This window comes from Ascaphus truei, chromosome 2 (genome assembly GCF_040206685.1).
Source record: "Ascaphus truei isolate aAscTru1 chromosome 2, aAscTru1.hap1, whole genome shotgun sequence".
Classification (NCBI taxonomy): domain Eukaryota; kingdom Metazoa; phylum Chordata; class Amphibia; order Anura; family Ascaphidae; genus Ascaphus; species Ascaphus truei.
In genome coordinates, this window is record NC_134484.1 from 30,661,423 (window position 1) to 30,687,700 (window position 26,278).

The 26,278-nt window shown below is 42.7% G+C and overlaps 1 long non-coding RNA gene across 1 annotated transcript; it reads left to right on the forward strand.

Moving 5' to 3' along the window:
* The first annotated feature begins 23,545 nt into the window (after positions 1-23,545).
* Positions 23,546-25,269, forward strand: LOC142488480 (uncharacterized). Its single transcript, XR_012799425.1, has 3 exons — positions 23,546-23,854; positions 24,744-24,804; positions 24,989-25,269. It is a non-coding gene; the product is annotated as an uncharacterized LOC142488480 (long non-coding RNA).
* The last annotated feature ends 1,009 nt before the right edge of the window (positions 25,270-26,278 follow it).

Here is a 26,278-nt window from a genome sequence, read left to right on the forward strand (position 1 = left end):
CTGCAGTCCCTTCTCACTGTAGTTAAAAGTTCTCCAGCAGCCGCTGAGTTAAGCTTTGCCGCTGCCAAATCTTCTGTTATAGAAGCAACCTTGCCTAGCTTACTTCTGTCTGCCCTATCTGTGATGCCTATCACCTTTACTAAAATTTCTGTTTTGCAAGGTATTTCTCCTAGTAAATCTGTGATACCTGCCATTCCTTTAATCAGTTCCAAAACCCCTGTCACTAAGTCTCCCATGGAGTCTGATGCCCTCACTAGGGATTCTCAGGGACCCAATTCTGTAACAAGCAAGATGTCCCTTGTGTCTGTTGGAGAGTTTACCCCAGTTTCTCTCACGGATCATGCCACAGCCTCCGGGATGATTAAAAATGACTTTAAGTCTGGGATGCCCATTCCTGTAATAATACTGTTTCACGCTGATTCGCCCACAGTATTCGGGGTATCCACTACTGACTGTATGTCTACTACCACGAACTCAGGGGTATCGCATTTGGAACGTTCCCTTTTTTCAGAAGATCCCGTCTTTAAAATGGACTTATTTTTCTCTGTGTCTTCCACAATACTTGGGGTACTTGCTATTGACTGTCCTGTCCCAAAACTAGGGTTACCTCTCAAAAAGGTGCCTGGAGCTACCGATGTTAAAGACCCTATGTTTAAAACAGTAACAATTTGCATTGCTTCTCCCACAGTATCATGTGAGACCTGGGTACCTGGGACCTCCACTCCGAAGCCAAGCTCTAGTTCTCTGTCTTCTTTCTCTGTGTTGGAGGCACCCAGCTTTAACCCCAAGACTTTTTTCCCTAAGGTTGATGCACCGCTTAACCGCCTGCCTTGTTTTTTGGATAAAATCTGTTTTCTCACCTTTCAAACAGACTCCTTACTCGCAGGTCTCTGTGCGGTGCCCAAAGTGCCCAATCTGTATGGCAATTGGCCTCTCCCTAAGACGAAGACACCCTTACTGGACCTCGTCGCTTTACCTGAAGCGTCCGTTCCTGTTCTCTATGGGTCCACTATGGATATAGACATGCTTATTATGTCCTTCGCCAAGGCCACAATTTCGGATTTGATTCTCTCTAAAGATCACAAACCAAAGGAAGCGGATCCTTCTTCAACTGCCAGTACCATGAGTTGCATACACACTGCTACAGACTCTCGCAAATTGCTTGGGATAGCAACCCTGCTTGGTATCAAAAGTACCGCTGCAATAGTGTGTAGTGAACCCTCCCGCCCCATTCCCTTGCTAACCACCACCCGGAATTCCTTGGAAGCTAAAGACTCTCGCAACTTCCTCCGTGCTGATTTCACCAAAGACATTGCCTTCTCTGAAGGTCCCTCTGCCATTTTTGTCCGACAATCTGTGTCCTGTGTCCCGTACTCTTGGACTATTACTATGCACCGGACACCTGGCTACCGTCCTTCCGATGTTCCCATTCCGGAGCCCTCAGGTCCCATTGTCCATGTACCAAGAACTGCAGTACCACCGCTGTCTTTCATGGCACTCGCCAATGTACATCTGGATTGTGGACCTAATTCTCGCCGGAGACACTTCAGGAACAACTCAATGTCTCCCAGACCTATGAATGGTCCTGTTCACCCAGGCTTTTCACCCAGTGGTGGGGGTACTGTAAGGAATCCCAACAAACTATGGGCTTTCAACGCCACCTCTCGCCTAAGGAGGTTTAGGAACAATTCCATGTCCCCCAAATCTGTGATGGATCTTGTTCGTCCGGAGGTCTCACCTGAAGGGGGGGGTACTGTAAGGAATCCACTACTGGCTTTGACTTTTGCCTTGCAGACCTGTGCAGTTGCAGGCTTCCTCTGGCAATCTATGGCACAGGTGCTGCCTCTCATTGCAGCTTCTGCCCTGTGCTACTTCATTGGAGGAATTCTCACACACCCTCCTCCTGTGATTGGATCTCCGCCCTTTATATTCTAGGCGTTGGCTCTGAACCAGCGCCGAGCATAAACTATTCCTACCTCTATGTTACTGTCTCTGCCACAAACCACCCCAGGCCTCTCTCCTAGCGTTCTTACCTTCCAAGTTCCTGAGTATCCAGAGGCCTGGTCCTGGACGTCTGTGCTGAAGCGTTGTTGCCAGCACTGGCCTGCTGCTATCTCCTTGCAGTGGCCTACCCTGGACGTCTGTGCTGAAGCGTTGATGCCAGCACTGGTACTGCTGCATTCCCTCCTAGCAGTAGCTACCCTTCCTGTCCTGTGGCCTGCCGCTATTCTCCTGTAGTGGTCTATCCTGGACGTCTGTGCTGAAGCGTTGATGCCAGCACTGGTACTGCTGCATTCCCTCCTAGCAGTGGCTACCCTTCCTTTCCTGCGGCCTGCTGCTATCTCCTTGCAGTGGCCTGCCCTGGACGTCTGTGCTGAAGCGTTGATGCCAGCACTGGCCTGCTGCTATTCTCCTGCAGTGGCCTACCCGGGACGTCTGTGCTGAAGCGTGTTGCCAGCACCGGTACCTGCTGCATTCCCTCCTAGCAGTGGCTACCCTTCCTTTCCTGCGGCTTGCTGCGATCCTCTTGCAGTGACCTGCCTTGGACTTCTGCGCTGAAGCGTTGGTTCTACCCGACACTGCCCTGCGGTGAACTTCGGCCAGCCTGCTGTCTCCTCCTGCTGAGATCGGCGTCATGGGCCGAGGCCGCTCCTCGCGCAGAAGCCACCCCCGCGCTCACGCTCCTAAGCTGAAGCGGGGAAATCCTGACTACCTGTTGCCGAACTCCTGCTTCCATAACGACGATGCTGCCTTCTCCAATCCTGACCCTGCGATGTACGACTACGAACTGCGCACTCCGGATCAGTCTGCGTGGACTCAGGTCGGTGATTATATAACCCCACCTCAGCCCCGCGGTCCGGTCCCGGTTTGTGGCGAGCATCGGCGTAACAATCAGCCAGTTGGAGAGGGGGGGACCGACTCAACCAGATCAGTAGGCGTGAAGCCTACTGCATCTATGAGTTGAAAAACCTCTCTCCAAACGGTTTGAATATTGACTTTGAGTTGGGTGTTATTTTTAAATAAAAACATTTTTTAAAGTAAAAAAACATTTTTAAAAAAATATATTGTTTTTACTAAAAATAATGATTTTTTGTATTTTGGTAATTTTAAATAATAGTACTATGCCGCTTGACCTCTACCATCCTTATTGGAGTATTTTCCAGGGCAACCCAATTACAAATCCAGTTGATTTCTGCGTAATTGGTAACAACATCATGAAGGTGAATTATATTGACACACAAGTGTTCTGTTATTAACATCTCGTTTCTTTTTCATTTCATTTTTCTTTTTTCATTTATTTGTTTTTTATGTTAAATGTTTTTTGAAAGTTCTGTGTTAGTTGTTGTGTAAGGCTGGTTTCATTTTAGTGATGCTGGTAAGAATTAGATTAATCAGTGTTTGGCCGACAGCTGTTATGGCTGAGTGTTTCCCTCCAATCACAGCCATTCAAACTGAATTTAAATGCTTTCTGCCACTACTCATTCATTCCCTGATGAAGTGCGCATGCGCACGAAACGCGTTGGATTTTACCCTCTGAGCCTCCATCACGAACACTTGCAGGCTGCATGCCACGCACATCCGGTTGTAGCAGTGAGAGAAGGACCTGCCCCCAAACATACTCCCAGCAACAGACGATCGAACTGGGAGGTTTTGTAGTGCCGAAGCTGCTTTCAAACCAGCCCGACGCCACAGGTGGACAAGCTGCTGCATTCTCACGTCCATAATCTACCACACATTTACCTCTGACTTGTCGTGAGTAGGATTTTGGTTTTAGAAACAACCGGATCAGCTGCCTGCTGTTGTGTTCCCAATTGTATTTTACCATTATTTGTCTATTAAAAGTAGCGCTTCTATTTAGTCAGCCTTGCCTGTATTTGTCTGTGTTGTTTGTCTAGTGTTTGCACTGTATGTCCTCATTGTAGCAGGTTGTACTATGTTTTATCTGTTGTTTGTTTAGTGTGTATACTGTATGTCCCTGTTGTTATCAGATTGCCCTATGATTTATCTTTTTGCTTGACTCCACATATCACGTCTCATCCGGTCTTGGTCCCTACCTTGAAAGCACAAGACTAGAAGTGGATCTGTGTGTCCCGGTCCAATTGGATCCCCAATAGACTATCTTTGGACAATTTTAGGCGCCGGTTAGTATTTTGTTTTTACAAGTCCCGGTCAGCTGCAAACTTTGTTTTAAAGACTGTAAAAAGCTAGAAAAGTCTACTTTTTCCCCAGACCCCCAGTAAGTGTGTTTTCTTCTGGATAATTGTAATCCATTGTGTGTACGTCTGTTTCAAAGGAATACATCGCAATTTGTTTTACTTCTTAGTTTTGCTCAGTGATATGATCCCGGTATAAAGGTGTAATTGTCAATTGTCTGGTCTCCCATGACAAATACACTATACTGTACATCTTCAACCCACGGTAATCATACTAGCCCATGGGTGCCAAAAACACTCTCCCAAGCCCACATTCTCTGATTCCCAACAGTTTAAGTCAACACAAATAACAATCCCCCTGACATCTTCAAAACATACAGACCTATTAACCAAAGATAAACAGTGGCACTGTAGCCAATTTCAGATATGAAATATCCAATATTCACGTTACATGATGTAGATAATAAAATACATTTCTAGACTGAATTCAAATCTCAATTAACACCTTTGAATGCATGTACCTATGGAGTAGTGATAAAGGAGCCTACACAGACTATTAATCTCTCAAAGGGTTAAATCCCTATCCAATGGAAGTTTTCCAACAATGTTCTTTTCAATCTTATGTTTGACATTATACAATTAGGTAATCCAATTATAGCATGATTACCACCATGCTAGGTTTAAAAGGAAGACCTGCAGCAGCACGTTACTGAGCAGGAGGAGAGAGATTTTTTGGTTGCAGTATGACAGATTATGGCAGGCACAGGAGAGAGTGAGCAAAGGTGGAGAGAGTGAGCAGAGGTGGTGAGAGTGAGCAGAGAGAGAGAGAGTGGAGACAGTGAGCAGAGAGAGAGATAGTGGAGACAGTGAGCCGAGAGAGATAGTGGAGAGAATGAACTTAGAAAGTGATAGTGGAGAGAATAAGCATAGTGTGTGATAGTGGAGAGAATGAGGAGAGAGAGATAGTGGAGAGAATGAGGAGAGAGAGATAGCAGAGAGAATGAGCAGAGAGAGAGATAGAGAGATAGTGGAGTGAATGAGCAGAGAGAGAGATAGCGGAGAGAATGAGCAGAGAGAGAGATAAATAGTGGAGAGAATGAGCAGAGAGAGATAGTGGAGAGAATGAGCAGAGAGAGATAGTGGAGAGAGTGAGCAGAGAGGGAGAGAGAGATAGCAGAGAGAATAATTAGAGAGAGATAGCAGGGAGAATGAGCATGGAGAGACATAACGGAGAGAATTAACAGAGAGAGATAGTGGAGAGTGTTAGCAGAGCGAGAGAGATAGTGGAGAAGGTGAGCAGAGAGCACCAGGATGTCAGGTCCAGATTCCAGTGGGAGAGAGATGTAAGCTCGGCATGGGAAAAGACAGACAGCAGCTGGGGAGAGCCGGGATCCGGGGCCTGTTGGCGGGAACCAGAAGCAAGTGGTAATTGTATTTGAGGGGGGGTGGTAATTGTATTGGGGGGTGGTAATTGTATTTGGGGGGGTTGGTAACTATATTGGGGGGTGGTAATTGTATCTAGGAGTGTGTGTAGTGGTGTCTGAATTTGGGGAGTAGGGGTGTCTGTATTTGGGGGGCAGTTATTGTGTGTGGGGGTTGTATGGGTATTGGGGGAATTGGGTGTGTGTGGCAAGGAAGGAGGGGAAAATGAGTGTGTCATGAGGCCCAGGCCAAACTCTAGTCCCAGGCCCTGGAAAATCTGTTGGCAGCCCTGGTTCCAGTTTCTGGAGGGACCATAGCCACAGGAGCAGCAATTGTTGCTCTAGCAGAGTGGGAGGTAGGTCAGGCAGATGGAGCAGCAGCTGTTGAGGATGAAGACTCTGGCATGACTTTTGACAGATGTAAAATAAATGTTTCTTCTTCTTCAACATGCATCAAGGTGCTTCCTCTGAAGTGTCATCAAGGTGCTTCCTCTGAAGTGTCGCCCTCAGAGGAAGGTGGTGCAGCTGCAGTTTGCCTATGAGGTGGACCTATGTACAGGTAAGAAAGATATAGAATGAGTTCAATAGAATTAATTCTACTATGTGACAGCACATATGAAAATATTTGGTCAAATATGAACACTCAAAAAAATGTGTTAAACTTTTATTTTGAGGATTCTAATTGTTTTAAGTTGCATTTAAATGTTTATTTAGTTTATCGAAGCTTTGATCTTTAGTTGATTGAGAAGACTATTTTTTCTATGAGCATTGATCTGACTTCTTTCTTACGCACCCAGATAGGGCCTTTACCCTGACTTCCAGTGTTCTGCAAACATTTTATAGGAGCAGGTCCCAGAACATGTGTCAAATGCTCACATATTACAACTAATCCGATTGGTTGCTGTAATGCATTTTTAGAATGAAAAGATCTTCAGTAATTGCCAATATTCTCACAAGATCATTTAACGTATGCCTAAAAGACTGATGCATCCCACTTCCCTATTAAACACACTGTACTAGGAATACATTACATTACAAAAGGCACAATTGGCGCACTTGACAAAGAAAGTGCCACTGTCTGTTTATATTATATTTGTAGCCACAGCGGTCATCAAGAAATAGTTTCAATAAGATATAGAAATGAGAGGTCAATTTTGCACACAAACATACCCACTTTTTGGGGTATGCTTGAGTGCTATCCTGTAAATACCTCTCCTCTCTAGCTCTTCATTTACTACATTTGCTTATCTTAGTGGTATGCACAACCAAAATACTTTTTTGCACCCTTTAAATTACCCGGAGCAGGTGAGCTATATATTTATTTACAGTGGTCATGAAGGCACGAGCAATAGAGTTGAGGAACATTTTTACAGGAATCCAAATTCGCTGCAGATTTGCAAATTCCTTTAATGTGCAGATTTTCACTGATCAGTCTCAAAGGTAGATTTTTTTTTTTTTTTAATTATTATTATTATTATTATTATTAATAATAATAATAATTATTATTATTATTATTATTAGTTTGTAGATTCCAGACACTGAAATATGGAGAGGGGGAGGGGGACCTAGAGACCTATTTTAGTGTAGTCTCTCTCTCTCTCTCTCTGTCTCGAGGGGTTAACTCCCTCACTTTGCAAGCAGGCAGGCCACACTCTGTGCTAGTATGTGGACAATTAGTTACAGAGCAGGGCTTTAAATGACAGGAAGTGGGTCTCTATCAGTGCTTCCTGTTCCAGAACCGGCAGAGGCAGGTCATGAGGCTGTGGGGAATGCCCAGAAGGGTGTACCTGGGAGCTGCAATATTCTGCAGCTATTAACCAGTTTAGCCAGAGGATGTGTATCGCACATGAGATTGACATTCCTCAGGAGCCTAAAGTAAGGACAATATAGTCTGATTTTTTTGCATTGCCTGTGATTCAGCTATCAATGAGTTGTGTTTAACCAGTAAGTGAGGTAATCGTCATAGATAGTTATGGGCAAGATGGGTACTGTGTAGTTAGTGCTCAGAGATGAGCTAGGCATTTTCTTTTATAGTTACTTTGTTTTATGCCTGTAAGAATAAACCTGATAACAGATCTCTAAAATGAGAATCCTGCAACGTGGCTGAGTTGTCAAAATATATATACCCTTAATCCTCTCTCATTCTTTCTCATATGGATAGTGAAAAACCCGCCATTAGATTTAATATAAAATACGATGGCGGATTAGGATGTAACCACCTGAATCTTCTAGTGGCCATTCTGCTTTCGTAATTCCCTGTGCGGATCGGATTATGGTTGAAAATCTGCGGATTGGATTTTGACAATTTCACCCATCTCTGAGCAACACATAGGCTTCTGAACTGCCACATAATCATCATGGTGGCTAAAGGGTAAATATATGGTAAAATGGTAATCATGTTGTCATAATGCTGGACAGCCCATGGTAGAGAATCAGTTGAACAATATTTCAAGAAGCAATATATTTTTTTAAAGCTATTGACAAACATGACAGTTTGAAGTTTAAAAAGTACATTTTGGGGGTATATGCTTGGCACCGATAAGTGCAGTCGCATAAAATGAGAATTTATAGCAAAAGAAAAGGGTGGCACTCTACACTCTCATAAAATGTAAAGGTCTTAGTGAAAAAGTGACACAATAGTGATAAGTGACCTATCAATGTGAATATCTCCAACAAGTGCAGTGTAATTAATATGTGTGAAAACAGTGATCAGTGGCATCAGTGTTAAAATGATAGATAATATATTAGAGGTGCTAACTTCCACTCAACCATTATAAAGACTGTTTCCATCTGTTTTTTCCAGAACGTGTTCTCAAGAGGTAAGGGGAGCGGTGGAGCACACCATGCGAAAAGAAAAAAATTCTACATAGTATAATACTGTATATACATAAATTTGAACGTGTGGTATATCTAATTCGAGGATTCCACCATTGACACCAGAGGACTCGAGAAAGATGGAGACAAGCCACGCCTCAGTTTCCGGGTAGCCAAAACCGGAAACCAGAAGTGATATGTGCAGATGCGCGAGCGAGATGGACCCACATACACAGCTGCAGTGAGATCACCTGGCTTATGGGGATATTGTCTGTTCAGGATGCTCTAATGAATTGATTTTGTGTAAGCCTTGAATTCAAAGGTTTTTTATATATAAATTTAACTTTTTTGCATTTTCGTCTGCATTATTGTTGTTTCTCTTTCTGAGATTACCAGAACCACCTGACATGTTATCTACAATTGCTTCGCATGTCTACCAGATGGCATAAATTCATGAATTGTAATGCAGTATATATATATATATATACTGTGCAGTATTGCAGCCAGCGGGAATAAAATGCTTCAATCCCTGCCTGGAAAATACCTCAATGCACTCGGGCAGAAAACAGTCACAAACCTCAATACACCCGGGTATACCCGAATTCGTGGGACTAGCCGAGCTCGAATAAAGTGTATGTCCTGCCCGAGTTTATCCCACTTAGTTAGGATCCTGTGCAGGTGGAGTCGCTGTCATATATTGAATCAGGTATACCCCAGGCTCCCAATGGCAGAGGTTCAGGCCTCCTGTGAGCCACAGGTAACACACACACGGTAGTCGCCTTATCTCCCAAGGGGTGGGGGAAAGTGCGTTACATAAGTATATCCCAATCAGTGGCAAATTATGTCTCAATTGTAGATATATAGTATAAAAAGCATTGCAGCCTATTAAATCCTAATCATTATCATTTAACAGATCAGCCGCCCGTCAGCCAGGCATGAACCCAGGCTGGGAAGGCAAACGCAACGGGGCTTGTCAGAGGTCAGGAGCGGCGCATTCCAGGTATCTGCCAGGTACATACTGGGTATTTGCTCGAATAAAGTGTGTCGGTGCAGTACACACCAATATGGTAATACACACCAATATGGTAAAACAGTAACTCTTTACTATACGCATATAACCAAGTATAAACATTACAACACTTAGATCGTAGACTTACTAATAAGGCTAATGAGGTACAACTACCCACAAAGCCTCGCACGCCGGTAACCCACCACCGTTTTCCCAACACTGTGTCCTTAGAGTCCCGCACCCATCCCCATGTGTGAGACAGCACTGCCCCTTTGACTAATGTACGGTTGGTGCACTTGGTATATTTAGGTACCTGCTGGGTGTTCCAGCACCCGGGTGCGCCAGTTGATGACAGAAAGGATCCGCTGATCCGCCTCCGTGTGGGGTGGTATTCGGCTGGAGTGTCGCACACGAAGATAGTCTCTCTGTCAGTCAAGGGTGGTCTGGTCTCAGGCCTCCAGACTGCAACTGCTGCGGACATTACTTGTGTCTCTGTCACTACATCAGCTAATGGGGCAGTGTCCCTGTCTAAGGGCTGTCCCTATAGCAGCCACAAACTATACAGGGGAGTCGAGGCCTAGCTGGGGTCTAAGGGGGTCTCTGGCACCCTGCACATGCACACCCTACCCTTCTGCTGTCCCAGCTCCGACTAGCGTGGTCCCTGGCATGCCAAATGTATCCTTTTCTTTGGAGCAGGGATTCCTGCAGCCCTATTTGCTCTAGTTGGCACCTGACTGCCTGCCCCTGTGCTGCAGTCCCCGCAGAGCCCATCCTGCCAACAGGTGCCGCTGCAGCTCTCTCTCTGCGCATGCGCGACTCACTGCGCATGCGGGGCCAATCGCAACATGGCGGCGCCCTACAAAGGGAGCCACCGGAGTCTCTGCCAAGCCTGTCGCCTGCTGCACAAGCCGCCAGCACCTGCGCGCACACTCTGCACGTTCCCCCGCTATATATATATATATATATATTTTAACGTGTGGTATAACCTTCACAATTTCTACTAACAAAGGAGTGTTGAAAGTAAGTATAGCAGGGTCCCCCGGCCCCCGGTTCCCTCGCTATATATACAGCGTATGTATGTATGTGTATAAGACATTTGGAGTACATATTTAATTACTGTTGAACCTTTCACTCTGAGAGAACGGAGATATACATTTGTACTGTTGGGACTCATTGCTATACGGCGTCTGACTGCACTGTCAGTGATTAGGCTGACCCGGAAGCCTTCTGTGAATCCCATGCACTGAGAGCAAGGACTCTGATCCGGACGTCCTCTACAACAAGAGAGACATTGGAATCGCAAGGAGGTGCCTGATGGTCTCCGGTATACGGAAGAATCACTACCACGGTTTCCCCCCCTACACAGCGACGCAAACGGCGGTCCATCCGGAGTATTCATCGAGTTCCTGCTCTACATGTTGGCGATTGAGTTTATATCTCATACATGCGATTTTATATTCTCCGTTTGTGAGTGAGCAGTTCATATTTTACCCAGTCACATATATAAATTTGTTAACTTTACTACACTATGAGAGCGCCTGTTTTTTGTTTTTTTCTCCTTTAGATATCTTCAAGGGAGTGGTGTTCCCCCCAAACGGGCTGCAAAGACTCTGAAGGACAGTGTTCTTGGACTGGTTTTTGTATCTTCTATAATTCTTTATTATTATATATATATATTTTTTAATATTATTTTTATGTGTATTTTTTTGTGTATTTTTTATGTATTAGTGTTTTATAGCTGCTACATTTATATTTACTCCCAATAGTATATGGTTCACCGGTTTCTCACGACATACTTGGTTAGTTTTTGTCCTCAATTGGCGCCACTTCTTTTTTTCCTTCCTTTGTTCATATATATATATATATATATATATATATATATATATATATATATATATATATATATATATATATATATATATTGACAAACAAAAACAAAAAAGCAGCGCCTATAGGGGTAAATAAGTGTGGTGTATAAATATATAATCTATTTAATTGTGTGTAATGAAACGACTAAGTGCCTATCCTAGTGGGTATATGTGAATCAATTATATAAATGAATCAATAGTATAAAGTGTGCTAAAATATATTCATTAATAAATACCGATTAGTGATATGTGACACCCAATATAGATGCAATAAACAGGGTTACATATACAATGAAAAGGATAATATAATATGAAATATATAAAAATGAAAAACAATAAAAAAAGAGTGATACCAGTCCTCAATTTGATTGTCCAATAAAATTGAAAAATAAAAAATAAAAATAAAAATGCAAATGGTGTTGGGGGTCTCCGGCTGCTCTCAAAGGATTAACCACATCCGAAAGGAATCTGCAGAAGAAAGAGAGGAGAGAGCGCACACCCCATAGCGTAAAAACGTAAATTTATTGAGGGGAGGGGGGGATAAAAAATGCACTCACAAGGGTACAAGTTTTAAAAGCATATTGTGATATAATCACCACCATCCGGTAACTGCAACAGGTGCTGGAATAAATCCTCGGTCCCAAGATGGTATTGAACCACGATGTTTGCAGGATGTCCTGGGCTTGGTGATGGTATGAAACGATTTCCAACGATACCAGGAACACACCGCCCTGCCTGGAGTTCTCTGCGATAGCCGGCGCTCAAATCAGTTGGTAGCTGCGCCCCGTGATGACGTAATGTCCTTGCGTGCGTGATCGCCCATGTGTGACGAAACGCGTCAGGGAGCGCCATCACGCACGCAAGGACATTACGTCATCACGGAGCGCAGCTACCAACTGATTTGAGTGCCGGCTATCTCAGAGAACTCCAGGCAGGGCGGTGTGTTCCTGGTATCGTTGGAAATCATTTCATACCATCACCAAGCCCAGGACATCCTGCAAACATCGTAGTTCAATACCATCTTGGGACCGAGGATTTATTCCAGCACCTGTTGCAGTTACCGGATGGTGGTGATTATATCACAATATGCTTTTAAAACTTGTACCCTTGTGAGTGCATTTTTTATCCCCCCCTCCCCCTCCCCTCAATAAATTTACGTTTTTACGCTATGGGGTGTGCGCTCTCTCCTCTCTTTCTTCCATATATATATATATATATATATATATATATATATATATATATATATATATGGAAGAAAATATATATATATATACACATTATTGCACTATTGTATGTAGAATTGTTTTCTTCTTTTCAAATGGTTTGCTCCACCGCTCCTCTTACCTTTTGTACAACGCATAAAAATAGAGCTCTGACCCACGAATAGAGCACACACACCAAAAATATCTGTAGAACTGAACCAAACTGATCGGAACCTCAGCTGAATACTTCCAGCACCAACTGTGAACATAATGAAGTCCAAAAGAAATAAACAAAACTTGCTGGAAGTCTCACAATTCTTCTGAAGAGACTTGCGGAAGCACATTGGCCGGAAAATTGTGGAGGATCCCAATGAGATGGCATAGACTCCGAAGCCGAAGGGGGGATGAACTGGCTGGCTATTATTCCCAAAAGGACTTTACAAACTTAGTCCAAGATATCAAGGACACATTTCATAAAGAATTAAAGAAATCTATGGAACTACTACAAAATGAGTTTTTCTCTTTGAGGGAGCAGACAAGCCACATGAAGGTTCGATAATGTGGCGCAATTCCAGCCAGTGGCCGACGTAGAGCTGCTGTATCTCCATAGTAGAGTTGTCTACCTAGAGGAGAAGGCTGAAGATTCCGAAAATTGCCACAGGAGGGTAAACTTAGGGATCAAAAATATGCCTGAATTGGTCCATCCAAATAGGCTAGAGGAATACATTTGCTGCCTTTTCAAAGTCAGGCCTGTGCCGGTGGGGGTTAACGTGCAGAATCTTCGTCCTCAGAGATGGAATGACCCGATCAGGGGCTACAACGAGGAGGGTCTAAAATTGCTCCAAAGACTGAAATCAAGAATCCCCGAGCTGGAACAGAAGGCTTCGGCACCTCGATGCCGGATTTTCCCGCTATGAGCTGAGTGGGACACAATGGGAGGTAGCCGGAATAAACCCCAGCAGAGAAGACAGCATGGACTTGAACCATAAGACCCACATTTATCTTAAATCAGACAGTTTCTCAGGCTGTGCTATACTGTATCTGCATGTATCATTTACATTACTGTATGTCTAGAAAATTTTGATTAATATTGATATGTTCCATATTTACCTTTCCCACCAGGTGTTTTTTACTACTATTTCTTAATGTTTACTTAAGATTTTTCACACACTCCTAATGTTTGCTTTTTAATATTCTCGCCTTGTTAGAAGTACATTGTTTAGCTGAGAACCATTAGTGAAGTGATATTATCTATCTCCTATATGGTTAAAGGTGATGCTATCACCCACATGTTATGTACTTATGTCCAATCCTTAGAGTTTGCTTATATGACCACCTAATGGATGTATGTCCCATGCTGAAGTCGGTTATTCCGCTACGACTCCATAATGGAATTATGTTGGAATGGAATATAATTGTTAACCCCTTATATGCCTAAAATGTTGCAACCAATAATTATGTCTTATGTTAATCTCTCATGCTTGGAGGTTCACACTATTGCCTCATAACCAGGGGTGCTATGCTGGGGGCTACTACTATGCTGATGCTGCATAGTGGAGCAGTACCGTCTAGCCCTGAGGGATGCATAAAAAGCTATAATAATATCAACAGGGTGTACATTTACATCCCACAACTGAAGTTCCATACAACTGTTAGATGAGTGTGGGCCCCAGGATGAGGGCTGTCATTCAGTCAAAGTCACATAACAGAACAGGCCTAGCTATCACTCTCCGGGCCAACCGGTTATATTAGTACCCAAATGCACTAAATCCATTGATCATACATGGAGGTGCATATTACCACTCAATAATATCATTATATATTACACATCATAAATATAAAATATAAATACGTAAATAATAATAAAAATAAAAGGAGTTTTGGGTTATGTTAAGAAATAATAGTTCAAAAGTGTTTTCCCCCAATCCGGGTAGGAGAATATACATTTGTTATTTCAAATGTTTTACGTAAACTGCTATATGTAGTTCTAACTATGAGTGCTTACTAGCATTTTTATTTCTCTCCATAAAGGCACTCCCTGGGCTTTCTGGCTCTACCAGTGGGGCTTGTGCCCTTTCCACTACCCCCCTTTTGCCCTCTTTATCCCCTGTTTGGGATGGTTTTACTGTACAGGTGACTAGAGATGGACAATTGTTTTTGGCCAATTTCAATCCAACACAGATTGGCCGATTCCTTTGAACAGCAGATTTCTACGGATCAGCCTCAAAAAGGGAAATCCGTCTTTTTTTTCCTATCACTGTCTCCATGAGGCATATTTTTAAAAATCCGCACTCATATTAAATAAGAGAGTGCAGATTTTTAACAATTTGCCCACAGATTATTAATCCGCTATGCGGATTTTGGATTCAATATGGAACCTGAGTGCGGACTCTGAAAAATACGCAGAGATTCTGATTAACCAAATCCGCGGGTGGATTTTGGTGGATGATTGAACTAGGTCTAATAATTCAGGAAAAATTTATGAAAGGGATTTGGACCAGTTCGCCCATCACTACATGTGACTAGAATGGTTTACAAATTGGTTAATCTTTACCTCAGGTGCATAGCGCAATAAAATAGTGGTGCTTATACCCAACTACAAAGGCTTCCAAAGTTATGCTCAAATACTTCTCGCGCTATTTCTATGACTGTTATTTCCCAGAATGTTAAATGATTATATTTCCCCCAGAAATGATACACTGCATGTAAGGGGGTGAAGGAGTTAAATCATTACCTCTTCAAGGCTAGGTAAACTACACACTGGTGTCAATTTTCTTGCCTGAGCTGTGTGAAATAAACTCCTGATGGAGCAGGGTTTAAAAGACTGGAAGTAACTTGTTGCCAGGGTCCCTGGTAACAGTTCCTGTTCAAAAGAGAGGAGGGTCACAGGTGATTGTCTGTGACCCTGCTTGGATTCACACCCAGCACCAGCCAAGCTCCAGTCTGCAGGGACCTAGGCTTCTTGTTCACCAGAGGGATTTGCCTACAGTAGGAACAACTGGGACCCCAAAGCCCCGCAACACGGAGAAGCCTGCACAGAAACAGGGCAGGAGTAGACTCTGTGTGTACTCCTAACTGACCTCACCAACACGCCGTGTGTGGGAGCAGGGGGTCTTCTGAGCTGACAAAAGTTGATTACAGCCTTGGGGACCCCCCTACACGTCCCGAGTTACAGGCCGCATTATGGGGTGCTGGTATCCCCCTGCAGAATTTAAATCCCACATGACCCACAGGAATTTAACATGACGAAGATACGGCACCCCATGATGCATCTTGACTCTCGGGAAGTAGGGGGTCTCCAGACCTGAAATCAATGCGGTTCAGGTCCCGAGAGCCCTGCTACAATACTGTAATATTAAAATTAAACCCCCATGATTGCCTGTTAGAGGCACACAGGTAGAGTGACTGATTCAGCCTCTCTCTTACTGGGCATCGCTTACAGACAGGTACAGCCCGGTAGGATTAACACCGCAGGATCCCCTGCTGTGTTCATCCAATGGGCCAATTAGTTTGAAGCGGACCATCTCGGACCACCACGCACCTTAATGCATTTTACAACCCGAGAAATGGTCGGATAACGGACGCTGCATCTGTAGCTATAGTATAGACCTCTCTCTTTACTGAACATGGATGTTAAGATTTATACAGTGGCGACACACTTTATTCTCGCTCGGCTAGTCCCTCGAATTTGGGTATACTCGGGTGTATTGAGGTTTGTGATCGTTTTCTGCCGGAGTCTATAGCGTTATTTTCCCGGCAGGGATTGAAGCATTTTATTCTGGTTGGCTGCAATACTGCAATGCCGTGTAAAAACACATGGGGGCGCTTGCGAGCTGTTCTCTTTGAAGCCGTCCCCTATAATGAATTGTAATGCAGTATATATACTGTATATATATATATATATACTGTATAACAACAACCCCTATAACCCCTAACATACTGTACTGTACACATACAGTACTGTATATGCACATACATAAATGATACTATGGGCCGGCGGGGGCGAGATGTGTTTGCAGCAGAGAGAGTTCCGCTGCTCTCTCTCTGCGCAAACATTGGCACATTAAAAATTATTTTAAATTCATTTTTATTTATAGTGTAGATGTGCAGGGGGTCTCGGGAGCTGAACCGCACTGGTTTCAGGTCCGGGGACCCCCTGCTCCCCGAGATACAGACCCCTTTATGAGGTGCCGGTATCCCTCTGCGTTTAAAGGTCCCGATCACGTGATCGCGGCCTGTAAACCAAGCAGAGCAGAGGGATACCGGCACCCCCTAAAGGGGCCTGTATCTCGGGGAGCAGGGGGTCCCCGGACCTAAAACCACAGCGGTTCTGCTCCGGAGACCCTCTGCACATGTACAGTATAAATAAAACACATATATAAATAAACACTCGCTCTTTACCTTAGCGGCTATGCGCTATGGTAAAGAAGCAGCATTTCTGTATTTTTAATAATATTGTACAGTGAGCAGGGGGTTCCCTGAGCCAGAAATCTAAACTCAGGGGGCCCCCTGCTCCTGCTCAATATTATTAAAAATACAGAAATGCTGCTTCATTAGCATAGCGGATAGCCGCTAAGGCAATGAAGGGGTTAACCAACCGTGCCCGCTTTATTGTGGGTAGCGGGGGTGGGTGAAGGGGGTATTTGGCCCTTGGTGGGAGTTTAATACTTGCGGGGGGGTTGCGGGTGCACTTAAGCCCTTCACGACCGTAGCAGTTAATACCGCTACGGTCATGAAGGGGTTAAGCCATCCCGCTACCCCCCGCAAGCCCTAAACAAGCACCGTTGGGGCTAATACCCCCTTCACCCACCCCCTCTACCCACAATAAAAAAAAACTCACACACAGCAGCCGCCAAAAAATAAATAAATAAATCTAAATAAATAAATGACTATAAATAAATACATTTGAAATACATTTTTATTTATAGTGTAGATGGGCAGGGGGTCTCCGGAGCTGAACCGCATTGGTTTCAGGTCTGGGGACCCCCTGCTCCCCGAGATACAGACCCCTTTATGAGGTGCCGGTATCCCTCTGCGTTTAAAGGGCCCGATCACGTGATCGCGGCCTGTAAACCAAGCAGAGCAGAGGGATACCGGCACCCCCTAAAGGGGCCTGTATCTCGGCGAGCAGGTGGTCCCCGGACCTAAAACCACAGCTATCAATAAAAATGTATTTTAAATGTATTTATTTATATTCATTTATTTATTTAGATTTATTTATTAATTGTGCTGCTGCTGCTGTGTGTGATTTTTTTTATTGTGGGTAGTGGGGGTGGGTGAAGGGGGTATTAGCCCCATCGGTGGTTGTTTAGGGCTTGCGGGGGGGTAGCGGGTGCACTTAACCCTTTCACGACCGTAGCGGTATTAACTGCTACGGTCGTGAAGGGGTTAAGTGCACCCGTAACCCCCCCGCAAGTCCTAAACTCACACCAAGGGCCAAACACTCCCTTCACCCACCCCCGCTACCCACAATAAAGCGGGCACGGTGGGTTAACCCCTTCATTGCCTTAGCGGCTATCCGCTATGCTAATGAAGCAGCATTTCTGTATTATTAATAATATTGAGCAGGAGCAGGGGGCCCCCTGAGTTTAGATTTCTGGCTCAGGGAACCCCCTGCTCACTGTACAATATTATTAAAAATACAGAAATGCTGCTTCTTTACCATAGCGCATAGCCGCTAAGGTAAAGAACGAGTGTTTATTTATATATGTGTTTTATTTATACTGTACATGTGCACAGGGTCTCCGGAGCAGAACCGCTGTGGTTTTAGGTCCGGGGACCCCCTGCTCCCCGAGATACAGGCCCCTTTAGGGAGTGCCGGTATCCCTCTGCTCTGCTTGGTTTACAGGCCGCGATCACGTGATCGGGCCCTTTAAACGTAGAGGGATACCGGCACCTCATAAAGGGGTCTGTTCTCGGGGAGCAGGGGGTCCCCAGACCTGAAACCAACGCGGTTCAGCTCCGGAGACCCCCTGCACATCTACACTATAAATAAAAATGTATTTAAAATAATTTTTAATGTGCCGAAGTTTGCGCAGAGAGAGAGCAGCGGATCTCTCGCTGCTGCAAACACATCTCGCCCCCGCCGGCCCATAGTATCATTTATGTATGTGCATATACAGTACTGTATGTGTACAGTACTGTATGTTAGGGGTTATAGGGGTTGTTGTTATACAGTATATATATATATATATACTGTGTATATACAGTACTGTATATATATATACTGCATTACAATTCATGAATTTATGCCATCTGGTGGACACGCGAAGCATTGCAGCCTATTAAATCCTGATCATTATCATTTAACAGATCAGCCGCCCGTCAGCCAGGCATGAACCGTGGCTGGGAAGGCAAACGCAACGCGGCTTGTCAGAGGTGAGGAGCGGCGCATTCCAGGTATCTGCCAGGTACAAACTGGTTATTTGCTCGAATAAAGTGTGTCGCAGCAGTACCAATGTCCTATCTAATAGGTTTAATCCAATATTACTTATGATCATCCCAACAGGTCAAGTAGGGTTAATTGTAAATACAGGCAGGAGATAATTCACGTAAATTAGTGGGTGTCCTACAGTTTGGACAAATCAATCATATGCCCATGACTGGTTTGGCTTTAGATGCATAAAAAGCTTTTGACAGGCTATGATGGGACTATATATTTGCAACACTTCAACAGTTTGGATTTGGCCTTAAATTGCTAATGGGTGAAAATCCCAATTTACCCACACTTTGACGGCAATTAAACTAAATGGCATGACGTCTCGGTACGTAAAAATATCTAATAGGACTAAGCAGGGTTCCCCGTATCCCCCTTCTAATTGCACTCTCTATGGAGCCTTTGAGTAATTTGATCCACTCCAACCCAAATATCTCAGGCTGCGAGAAAGGACAGAAGGAGTATACCGTATGCTATCTTCAAAAGTGGACGACATCCTACTGACAATTACAAAACCTCTAATATTACTTCCCAATCTTCTTTCCACCTTAAAGCACTTTGGGGACTTGTCTGAAGTCAACATAAAGAATAATATGTTGCAGGTCCCTGATATAATCTAATATGTTGCAGGTCCCTGATATAATCTCCCCCCTCATATCCTTAAACGTATGAGTGCCGATTCTGATTTTAAATGGTGCCAGATATACAGTACATCAAATATCTGGTCAAAAACACTAGAGATTATCATACCCTATATAATACTAACTATCCCCACATGTTTAAACAGATTTCTCAAGACCTGATATTGTGGTAGAAATTCCCCATATCGTGGATAGGCGGTATATATTCGTGGGTAAAATAAATATACTACCGCATCCCAGTCTATGCTTGAGATTTAAAGAGGCTCCAAGAGTAGATTTCTAGATTTATATGGAATAAGGATAATCCCAGAGTTAGCAGGAAAATTCTCTTTCACCCTAGTTTACAATGCAGTCTAGCCTGCCTCAATCTCCCAATGTTACCAGGCTTGACAACTAGGGCAGCAAGTCATGTGGCATGTACTCAAGGATATAAAGAGAAGGGTAGACATAGAGACAGCTTTCTCAGGAAATGTGGCCCTGGCTGATTTCACAGGGCATTCCCAGTCACGTGGATGGTATGAGGAAATTTTAAACTGGTTTCCTCATCCTCATCAATGATTCTGCTATGAAACAACCTTCACCTTTTTTAACACCTATGTCAGAATCCAATAGAGCAAATTAATATCACCTCTATTAAATATAACAACCTCTCTCCATCTGATGTAACTATGAAGAAGAAATATATGATATTGTGGGAATGAGAAATAGGCCAGACCCTATTCTAGAATGTGAGAATTGGCAGGACATTTGGAAAATAACTGCAATTATCTCATCATGTACATTAATTAAAAGAGAATGCCCATAAATTACTTTACCATTGATATTGACAAGAACAATTTCCTCTGCCAAATCCAATCCAGGTTTCGCCCAAACTACTCCATAGTAACTACCCTCTTAAAAGTTTCCAACGAGATACAGTGTAGAATGGAACTGGGACAACTTACTGGTGCAATATTCCAAGATTTTGCAAAGGCTTTTGGAACTATTGACCATGTCATAAGCTTCAGTGCTCTGGAATAGGGGAACACAATTTAAACAGTGATCTATCTCAGCCCCTTAGATAACACCTGTGTGGTCCTGCAAGGCTCTGTTAGAGGGTCCCTACTCTCTTCATTATCTTCATTAATGATCTACCTACATCCAGCTTGTAAGGCCACTTCAATGCACATGTATGCAGATCACACAATTTAATATGCACACAGCCCTAGCGTCTCTGACCTTGAACATGTACTTCAATCTGATTTTTCAAGACTTGAACACTGGATTTCCCAAAACAAACTCGTTTTAAACACTGAAAAAACTATAAATGTGGTTTTTGGGACTAGGGCCACATTTCTAAAGGTACCAATGACAGACCTTCAGATCAGAACCAACTCTAACACCATTCTTGCCCTGGTCACTAGTTTTACATATATAGGCATATGACTTGATTCCCATTTAACATTTTGGTTGCATATTTATACCCTAACATCCAAAACGTATGCCATACTTGGTGTACTCTATAGGAACAAATCCTCCCTAAGCCCGCTGGTCAGAAATCGCATTGCACCACAGATACCAATTATAGACTATGGGGACATAGTATATAGTACAGCCCCCCCCCCCCCCTAAACTCACCTTAGCAAACTAGACACCCTTTACAACTCAATATGCCACTTTCTCCTACAATGTAACTACAACACACATCACTGAAAAAAGCTCCAAGAATTTGATTGGCTATCCCTTGATTCTTGGTGTGTTGTAAATTGTTCCCGTCTGGTCTTTAAATACTTTCTGGGCAAGCCACCCCATATCTGAACAAGCTCCTCACACCTACCACATGCAGCATTTATCATCTGAGATCCGACTCCAAAAGACTGCTCAAGGATCAACAAAAAAATCTATCTGCTCATCCTTCTTTTGCCGTGCACCTCATAACTGGAACAATCTACCCGAGATGCTCATAGCCACCACCAGTCTAAATTCTTTTGTGACTTCAGCTGTCTCACATTTTAATCTTGTCTGTAATTGTCTGTCAAATATACCCATAACATATATTGTCCCTAACTTTCCCTGAAATGTCTGTAAATATAATCTATAACAATTTTATTGTCATTATAAGTACTGTATGTGCCCGGGACATACTTGAAAACGAGAGGCAACTCTCAATGTATTACTTCCTGGTAAAACATTTGATATATTAAATAAATAAATTGAATTTGGTGAGACTACAAACAATATACCAGCCTCATCGCCCGTGTGCTGGAGGAGTTTTGGCCAATGAGGTTAAATTTCACATATTTTGCTTGAGTATCCTAGTGGTTGTGGGTTTAAGTCCTGTTGGGTCTGACACCAGTACACCATTCAAGTCATTAGGTCGATGTCTTAGGCTTATCAACGCTTATATGGTTGGAATGGAAATCGATTTAGGAAGTGTGGGATGGGACTTACATTATTTAAATATACTTTGCATAGCCATTAGATATCTCTCAGTTTACCTCAGGTGTGCTCCTATTTCATTCACTAATTTATTTGATGGGACGTTTGAAAGGATATATGTACAACTGGACAATCTACTAAATTGAAAGAAAGTCAGTCAGTGGAAAAAAAATTTGATATGGCAGATTGGCCTTTTTCGTTGTATTCCAGGGGGAGCATGGAGGGAAATAGAACAAAAAAAGACAAAAACAATCTAAGTGTAGACAGTTATTTCAAAGGTGCAAAATTAGATATCTTGTCTTGGCTCGTATGTTGTGCCTACTTACAAGATGTAAGTTGTATACAAGCGATTTAGACACACAATGGTCTCTGCTAGGGATGTTGTTCTCCACTTTATGAAGCAGTCTCCAGTAATCAGCTCAGCAACCAAGTGTATGTGAAGAAAAATGATACCATAGTGCAGACCAATATAATGTTAAAACTAAACTTTATGATTTTAAAAATTGAACACTTACAATAAAATTGAATATAATAAGCATTGTTCACAATATTAGTGAGGAGAGAAGAGTGTGTTAGCTTCTGGCTCACCCGCCTCTTCTGATGGAACTTGATGTAATCAGCCTCTCTCTGTGACTTGATGTCTCTGGCGGTGGACTGTGTACCCAGGCTGTGTCCTCCCGTGGGTTTGTTAGACTCCCCTTCTGCTGTTGCAGCTTAGAGCTGCCTCTCGGGTGGGCGATCCCGCCTCTCTCACTGCCGATACGTCACTTCCGCTTTGTTCCGTCACGTCACTTCCGGGCGCGGCTGATGGAATTTCTGAATGGCGATCACGCCTCTCTCCTCTCTCCTGACAGGACGGCTCCCACTCTACGCGTTTCGCCAAAAAAGGGTGTGTGGCTTCCTCAGGAGTGTACCGCCCCTTACACTCGGGTGTCTTATATATCCTCCCCAATTGGTGATTGATTGTAAACATATATGTGAATCACTTGAAAAACATATGGTCTGCATCGGTTGTCACTTCTGCCTAACTATATATGGTGGAGCACTTATTCTGAGAAATAAATTCTCTGACTGGTTCTTATAATTTAACCTCTTAGTTTCTCTGTGGTAGATAAGGATGTATGATCCTGGTACTATTCATAATAAAAAGGATGATCTCTACATAGAAGGAGATCAAATGGATTTAGTTTATGTCCTTCAATGGGACTAATTGGGTGGAGAATTATGTTATTCCATAAGTCAAGTTAGATAAAAACCAACTTGATCACATTATTATTGCAGGGGATAAATTTGCCACAAAAAATGTGATTGGATTGTAAAGAGCAATAGGGAGTCAAGGGAAATAAATGGGAAAAGGGAATAATTCATAAATTGAATCCCAAGGGCCTTACGGGAGCAACAAATGTATTAAAAAATAAAAAATAAAAATGAATAGGAATAATTATGTAAAAAATGTAAAAAATATATATAAAAAATATATATAAAAAATTCCTTTATGAAAAATTATTTTATAAAAAAATTTGGGAGCTCCGTCATATATAAATACATACACTAGCATTTCATGTTATACATAGGTTTCTAAGAGTGGTTGGTGGTATATTCCATATACAAATTCGCATAATTGATGGGAAATACATGACCCTTTTATATAATGTTAATATTCACAGTGCAGAATTAAATTACCTTATATTATACAACACTTGATTTAATAAACATATACAAAGTCTTTATATAGATACAGAAAAAACTTTATGTGTATACCTGGAGGGACTAGGCTGGAGTGACAACAGTGACATAAACATTTTCTATTTGAATAACAGATAATCATTGCGTGCTGTGGGAGATAAAAAGAAGGAAGAGACAACAGAGGATGGAGAAAGCAAAAAGATCAGTTAGTATCAACTTTTGATTGTAGACCACATTTAGTTACAAAAATGGTGCCAACTCTATCTCCATGTTCAGGCCCCTGGGGGAGAGGGTCCGCAATCTGTGAATCCAAAAAGTCTCCCTCTTAACGAGTTCCCGATTGCGATCTCCCCCCCGCCAGTGGCCCGCAACATGTTCTATGGGCATGTATTTCAGACCTGCGGTGTCCCCCTGGTGTTTTTCCATGAAGTGTTTGGAAAGACTGTGTGTTAAAAGAGATCTTTTAATGCTACTCAGATGTTCTATGATTCTAGTTCGTATTTGTCTCTCAGTCTTCCCCACATACTGCAGTTTGCATGGGCACTCCAGGAGGTACACCACATGGTCTGACCTACAGGTCAAACTAGATTGTATTGTAAATTTCTCCCCTGTAATGTTTGATGTAAATTCCAGTTTGTCATTTGATTTAAACTGACATGCTCTGCATGTCTTGCATGCATGAAAGCCTTTATTAGATTGTAACCAGTTTTGAGGTTTAGATTTTTGTTTAAGGACACTTGGGGCAAGTGTATTTTTCAGATTCCGCGCCTTCCTAAAAACAATATTGGGGTGCTCTGGTAGTTCTTTTCCCAAATCTGGGTCATTTCTTAATATGGCCCAGTGTTTGTGTATGATTTTCCTAATTTCCCTAGCTTCCCCACTATATGTTGTGAGGAATGCGAAATCTAACTTATTTGTTGTTCTTTTGTCCTTCCCCTTAGATTTCAAAAGATCTTCCCTCTCTAGTTGGTCTATTTTCTGTAAGGCCTCATCTAGCTTCTCCTCTTTATATTTCTTTTCTATAAATCTCTCCTTCAGTTTTAGTGATTGCTGTAGAAATGTTTCTATCTCACTGCAGTTCCTTTTTATTCTAGTGAACTGACTGGATGGAACCCCGTCCATCCACCTTGGGAGGTGACAGCTAGTCCGCAAGATGTAATTGTTTTTATCTGTTTCCTTAAAAAATGTTTTTGTCTTAATTAGATCGTTTTCTATATAGATTTCTAAGTCTAAATAGTTAATTGTTTTGTCACTGTACTCACTCGTAAATTTTAGATTTAGCTCTTCGTTCTCTATGCCTATTAGGAATTCTTTCAACTTACTTTCTCCGTCCCCCCAGATTAGATACACATCATCGATGAAACGACGCCAGAGGACCAGGCCCTCCCCAAGCTCTCCATTCGGCCAGATGTTATCCTCCTCCCAAGACGCCATGAACAGGTTGGCGTAGCTCGGGGCGAACCTGGTCCCCATCGCCGTTCCTCGTTTCTGCAAATAATGACTGCCTTCGTACCAAAAAAAGTTGTGCTGTAAAATAAACATAATTCCATCAATAATGAAATTTGCCTGTGTTTCTGCAAGGTCTGTGTCTTTCATTAAAAATCTTTTTATGGCCCTGCATCCTTTTGTGTGGTCAATTGATGTATATAACGATACGACATCGCAAGTAGCCATTAAGAATTGTCTTTCCCATTTCACTTTACTTAATGTATTTAGTAAGTCTGTGGTGTCTTTTAAATATGCTTTTTGCTGTATGACATATTTCTGGAGGAATATGTCTATGTACAGTGACAAATTGGCTGTTAATGAGTCAATCCCCGAGACTATAGGTCTGCCTGGGGGATTGACTTCATTCTTGTGAATTTTTGGTAGTTGGTAAAATACCGGGACTTTTGATTTGTCACTGTACAGAAATCTATACTCCCCCTCATCTAGTACTTCCATATTCTTACCCCTCTCTAATAAACATTTCAACTCTTCTGTGAATTCATTTATTGGATTCTTTTTTAGTTTAACATATGTTTCCTCATCTCCCAATAATCTTAAAGATTCTTGATTATACTTGTCTCTGTCCATTAGGACAGTACCTCCCCCTTTATCAGCCTGTTTTATGACCAATTCCTCATTTTCTATGATCTCTTTTAAGGCTGTTCTTTCTTGTTTAGTAAGATTTTCTTTCAATTTGTGTTTACATTCTGCCAGGTTCTCAAAATCTGTATTTATCATCTGGAAAAAGGTTTCCAGATGATTACCCTTGGCAAATTGAGGGTAGAAGGAGGATTTAGGTTTTAGACCCGTATGAATCATGTTAGCTTCTTGTGCCACAATTGGAGGTATATTGGGTCCCAATCTAGGGGCTTGATCTTTAGCCATAAAGAACCTTTTAAGAGTTAGCTTGCGAAGAAATCTATTTGCATCCATAAACAGATCAAAACTGCTATGACTCTTCACTGGAGCAAATGATAGTCCCTTAGAAATTACACTCTTCTGTGTGTCTGTCAATATTACTTTACTTAAATTAAATACACTGCTCTTAGGCTCTATCTGGCACTTCTCTTTCTTTCGTGCTCTTTGTCTCCCCCCCCTCTTTCCTCTGACTGTCGGCTTCTTTTTAATTTCCCCTTTTCTT